Source organism: Talpa occidentalis, unplaced genomic scaffold, assembly GCF_014898055.3.
Source record: "Talpa occidentalis isolate TD23 unplaced genomic scaffold, MPIMG_talOcc4v2.1 talOcc4.15, whole genome shotgun sequence".
In the NCBI taxonomy this organism is placed as follows: Eukaryota; Metazoa; Chordata; class Mammalia; order Eulipotyphla; family Talpidae; genus Talpa; species Talpa occidentalis.
The window spans coordinates 5,107,738-5,113,873 of record NW_023601543.1 but is presented as its reverse complement, the minus strand read 5'-3'; the positions used below and the strand labels follow the sequence as shown (position 1 = coordinate 5,113,873).

At 39.0% G+C, this 6,136-nt stretch overlaps 1 long non-coding RNA gene across 1 annotated transcript; it reads right to left on the bottom strand.

Annotated features, from left to right (window-relative positions):
* Positions 1–1,309: 1,309 nt before the first annotated feature.
* On the bottom strand, positions 1,310–5,751 carry LOC119246499 (uncharacterized). The gene is made up of 5 exons (XR_005125507.2): positions 5,146–5,751; positions 3,818–3,883; positions 2,334–2,468; positions 1,886–1,986; positions 1,310–1,355 (listed from the first exon to the last, which is right to left on the bottom strand). It is a non-coding gene; the product is annotated as an uncharacterized LOC119246499 (long non-coding RNA).
* Positions 5,752–6,136: the final 385 nt, after the last annotated feature.

Genomic DNA, 6,136 nt, shown 5'->3' with positions numbered 1-6,136 from the left:
GAAAATGGAACAGTCTCAGTGAAACGTGGAATACCATTAAGAACGTCAACAAGCATAATGGGGATATGTGAAGAAAAAGAGAGAATAAAAAAAGCAGAAAAACTATTCAATGAAATAATGGCCAAAAATATTCCAAATTTGATGAAAAAGATAAATTTAATCATCAGAAAACTCAATGAATACTAATATACGTGCAGAGTCAATCCAGTCATCACAGTAAAAATGTTGAAATTACAAAGAAAAAATCAATAAAACAGCAAGAGAAAAATGAAAAAATGCTAGAGAAGAAGTGTTGTGGTATGTGATTAACACATTTTATGGCAAATGGTTGAAAAATTGTATCCTTAGCATCACTTACTCTAAAGTGGATCTCATGAAATACATTTTAAAATTTAAACCACAAAGAGTATTTGATGTAAAGGGTCAATCTTATATCCATGGCTTGACCATGCTACAAAAAGCTCAGCACACATCCCATCTGTTGAAAAGTATAATCACATCACATAATCACAGAAACACTTATTTGATGTCTTTTATGGTGGCATGGAATATGTACGAGGCACATTTCTTCAGAGAAATGGAACCAAACAAAATGCAGAGTAGAGTGAGAGCAAGAACAAGCATTAATTTGGTGTATTCTAAGGAATCAACTCATGTGCACTGTCGGAGCTGGCAAGACCAAAATTACAGGCTATGCTGAAGGGATAATACTTTGGGAGGGTTTGATGTTACAGCTTGAGTTCAGCAGCCACTCTCTGGAAACAGAAAACCCTTACTTGAGGAACCAGGCATTCAACTGGTTAGATGAGGCTCACCCCCATGACAAAGGGCAATCTGTTTTATTGAAAGCCTATTGATTTAAACTTAATCTCATTTGCAGAAATACCATCACAGCAACATCTTATACTGGTGTTTGACCAAAAACTGGGTACCAAACCCTACCGAAGTTGACACATAAAATTAATTACTATTTGTTTAAAACTAGTAAATGGATTTTAATAGTAAGATTCTACAAAGTGAGCTGTTAAAAAAATTGTATCCATCGTATACACTGAGATATACTAGTCACGGTGCAGTAAATCCAAATTTACCATAAAAAGTTAACACAAGGGGCCTCCCCGGTGGCGCAGCGGTTGAGCGCTGGGTTGCGAAGCTGCCCGCAGCCTCTGCGGCGCCGGTTCGATCCCCGGCTGCTCCCCGGCCACCGGAGGAGGGTCCCACATGGCGCGCAGACCTCTCCTGCCGCCCGCTGCTCCCCTCAGCAGTGTACCTCAGTCCTTCTGCCTGCTCTGCTCCCCGCTCTGGCTCTGGTGAATTCTCTCACCCTCCCGCGCTTCTGACTGTGCCCAGTGCATCTATAAACAAATAAAAATAAATCTTTAAAAAAAAAAAAAAGTTAACACAAAAAAAAACAAAGTGAATATTCAACTCTCACTTTCTGTCTCTTTAAATATATTCTCAGTAAAGCTTCCTACTTGTATGAAAATATTAATACGCTTTACTGTTAATAAAGTCATAATTATTAAACACTAATAATGACCATCTTTAACACTGTCTTAATGCTAACTTATCAGTCACTCTGGGTGTTTAGATCACATTGAAGTATACACTTATTCTCAACATAGCTCATCATATAAAGTTGTTTTTGTTGAACTGTTATTAAGATGGATGAGGAGAACGATGTTTTAAGTATTTCTGTAACCAAGTGACAACCACATTAGTGACTATTATTACACTGTTTATTTCCACCACTGTAATACCAAATTCCTCGAAAGAAATGAAGAAGCCTTGCATTTAGGTGAAAACTAATCTCACCAGGCCCCCAGCCCATCTTTCCCGCTAGAGCACCTCAGCTGCCTGGGCAAAGGTGGCCCAGAGAACCCACCGCATCAATGAGAAGCAAACTTGCCCCACGTGGTACAAACAGAAAACTCTGACGTCAGGAACAAATGCAGGCTTAACCTAGTGAAGGTCAACAAGAGGGACCTAAACAAAGGAGACAATAATGATTTTTAGCAATAGCAATGATTAATCAATATAAAATGCAATCAATCACTTGAAGAACATTAACATGAAGAAAAGCTGAGTGCAAAGCAACAGATGCACTGAGAAAGTCTTCCTGTGCCACTTGAAACTGTAGTGAGCCCAAACCAAAATATTCTTATTTGCGACCATTAACCGAGAACATCCTCAATAAATGTGAAGTTTCCTTAGTTTTCAAGACTAGAATTAAATGAAAATTACTACACGTATATATGGATATGAGATGTTCTAAAGAATAAACAAAATGAAAAATGAAAGTATATCAATAAAACAAAAAAAAAACATTATACCTTGGAAAATACAGTTGAATGTGAACATCTATATAATTTTCCACATGAAAAAAATTTGGAATATTGGAAGTATGGTAGCAACTGCCATCAAATAGGAAGTTCAGGTGCATCATTTCACACAGGTCAAATATCCTACTAAGAAAATAATAAAATACTGAGCAGAACAATAGCCATTGATGTACCTCAGTATGAATACATAATACTGTATATTTTTGGTATTGTACAGAATTTGAAATACATATATTGGATAGAACACTGAATATATAATACTGTAAATCTGCTAATTTTTCCTTAAAAATTTACAATTTAGAAAAATTGCCAATCAAAAGTTTGAAAGGTCATTTTTAAAATGAAAAAAAAAATTATGAAGTTAATGTAAAAGGATAACCTGTGAATAATAAACAATCAAATATAAAATCAAGTATAAAAAAATTAGTAAGTTATTAATCCAAGTATGCCATAAAAAAAAAATGAAAAGATGACAAGGCAAATACAGGGAGAATACATATAAATAAGGATACAGATAACATACATAAATTTACATAAAAATATATATAAAATAAACACAGGATTATCATGTAGACTGTGGATTATTCCTAGAAATCAATGATGAAAATAAAAATCAATAAACCTCAAACTTATTTTTAAGATGTTTTTGTTTTTTAAAAATAAATGTAATAAATATACGTATCAAAGCTCAGTGGACTAGTGATCTCCATTTTTCAGAAATTAGAAAAACGTCATTTTTAGTAAGTGTGGTTTCAATCTAACAATGATACTTAAATAATTAGAAAAACATTAGTAACTACTTCCTGCTTTACAATAAAATATTTAAATACTAATTAATGAAAGCACAAAAACATCGGAAGAAAACACGCCTAAACACAGAGCAAAATGTTCCTACAATAAAAAAACCAAACATATATAAATTCACAGCACAACGCATTTTCTTAAAGATTTATTTATTTATACAAGAGCAGGGGTACAGGCCAGACATGCGGGAGAGTGAGAGGATTCACTAGAGACAGAGCAGGGAGCAGAACAGACAGACGGACGGACCGAAGACACTGCTGAGGGGAGCAGCAGGCGAGACAGGAGAGGTCTGCCGCGCCATGTGGGTATCTCCCTGGCCGGCCAGGAATTGAACTGGCACTGAAGAGGCTGCAGACAGCTTCACAGGACTGCGCTCAACCCACTGTACTACCGGGGATGCCCAGCACAATGCATTTTTAAATCAAAAAATATATGTAATAAAAGACAAGGTAGTAGACTGATTTGATTGGTTACATAAATATCATGACCAAAATATTAAAAGCAAGAAGAACCATTCAAAATTTAATGGCAAATTATAATGCTAAATATTGTGATTCAGTTTGCCTGAGCCAAAGTGTGCCTACATAAGGTAAATATGATTTCTGGGGGTCTCTGCGAGGATACATTTGAAAGAGAAGCATTTGACTCACAGACTGAATGAAGCAGCTCACCTCCTCACGGGAATGTGCCTCTACTTGTTTCTCATAGGCAAATTTATAATATTTCATACTCCAAGCCTGGATGAAGAGAAAAAGCTCTTTGAAATCATTATTTAGAGGTTAGCTCTATAGTAACATAAACCCTGGCAAGAAGATTCCAGGATTGCAAATAACTTAAGGCACTGAGATTATGTGCACATAACATATTTCAGTAACTCAAAAGGTTTCACCTTATAACTGGAATGGCAATTTATGTCAAGAAGGTTCTGAGGGAAAAATAAATGTGTAAGAAAAAGTTAGAATGTCTATGGTCCACAAGTCAGAAAACACAACTATGAAAATTTTCAAATTCACAAAACTCCAAAGAGTGATGGCTTGACATAAAATTACCAAATCCACTCCTGTCGCAGCATCTGTAAGAAAAGATGTGAATTTTCCTCACAAAATCACAAACAGGATTATTTCTATACTATGAGCAAAGAGGTAAGAAATATCTACTATGAGAACCTGTTCTATCATGCGACATTAGTCCTAACTGGCCTACTGTACACATACCCTAAAAGTCTGGGGGATCACTGAGATGGAGATAGCTCTCAGTGCTCACTTGACTTCAATGTAAGCACTTGCAAGCGCCTGGACCTGTACACCCATCATTGTATGAAGGACATCGCCATGTGGATACTGGTGAACATCACTTCACAAGGAGAGGTGCTGATTATAGACTATGCAACACAATGAACACCGCTCCTTGTAGGGTGCTGCACACAGTCTGCCGGTGCGGAAGATCAAGTTGGTCCTGTTTGCCATTTCCACTGGGGAAATTACACCTTCTCTGTCACTTAGTGTTCACAGTGGGAGTACAGAATGGTTAGCATCATCTTGAACATGCCTGAGGTCAAGGTTGCTGCCTGGGCCACCTAGATTCCTTCTTAAACATCACTGGTCTGGATGCCACCGCCGATGTCGATATGGAAGGACATCATTCTACCAGGAGTGCTGCTAATTCACATTCTAGTAACTAATCAGCAACAATGCACTGTGGTGCTACACACAGCATGGTTCCCTGTGGCGGACCCACCCAGGGTACCTCATCTCTCAGATGTAACCTGTCATCCATCGCCCCAACATGTCCCAATGGCTTTCCTCAATGTATTTCTGGATGGCTCAATAATGCTGACTCAGGTCACCTTTAATTCTTCGATGTAGGTCTGGCTCCTCTGTCCCATCATGAAGAGCCAACCAACAAGCTTCTTTCAGATTCCTCCTCATCAGAGCAGTGTATTCACCTTAGCTAATTTGTCTGATGCCTTTCCCAGGAATGAATCACTACACCCACTTACAGGGTGCCACAAGGAGAGGTGGCAGCAGTGTCCTCATGGCTTCAGGCAGGCAGCTCAAGTGTAACTGGTCCTATTGTGATCTGCGTCAGCAGCGATGTTGATCTAGGTGAATATCACACTACCAAGACATGAGCAAATTACACACTATATTAAGTAGACATGAGCAAATTACACACTATATTAAATCAACAGCACATCCTAGAGTAGGGAGTTGCACAGACTGCTCCTGTGTATGACCTGCACAGGTATCTCATACTCCCAAATGTCCCGTTCATCCCTCTCCCCCAACTGATGACTATGTGTCCATGCTCGGGCACACTGTTGCACTGGTGTCCCGACTCCAATGAGAGACCACTCACAAGATCCATGTGTACATGATGATATAACAACTCAGGGAAATCAAGCTGGTCCTCTTTGCCTTTTCTATTGGAAATACTGGACCCTCCCTTCCCCTTAGTGTTCACAGTGGCATTACCAGATGGCTGGAACCATCCTGAACATACCTGAGGTCCAGGTGGCTGCCTGGGCCATCTCTGCTTCTTGTCAATCAGCTCACCAGCAAAACAGCTCACGTCCATCACTGGTCTGGATGCCACCACCGATGATGACATGGGTGAACATCACTCGACCAGGACAGTTGCCAATTACACACTCTATTAAGTGATTGGCAACACCCCTGGTCGGGCGCTGCACACAACATGGCTCCCAAGGGAAGAACCACCCAGGATACCTCATCTCTCGCTTATAACCTTCTTCCATCTCCCCAGCATGTCCTCGTGCCTTTCTTTAATATTTTCCCTGTTTGCTAAATGATGCTGATCCACAACTTTCAAAAACCTTCACTTCCTCAGTGTAGGTCAGCAACTCTATCTTACCTTTACCTACAAGCTTCACAATACCTCACATCACCTCACCATCTTCTACTCTGTTCACATTCTCAGAAATGAATCTCTAGTTCACTTAAACAGTGCCTAAAACAGGTTTGACAGAA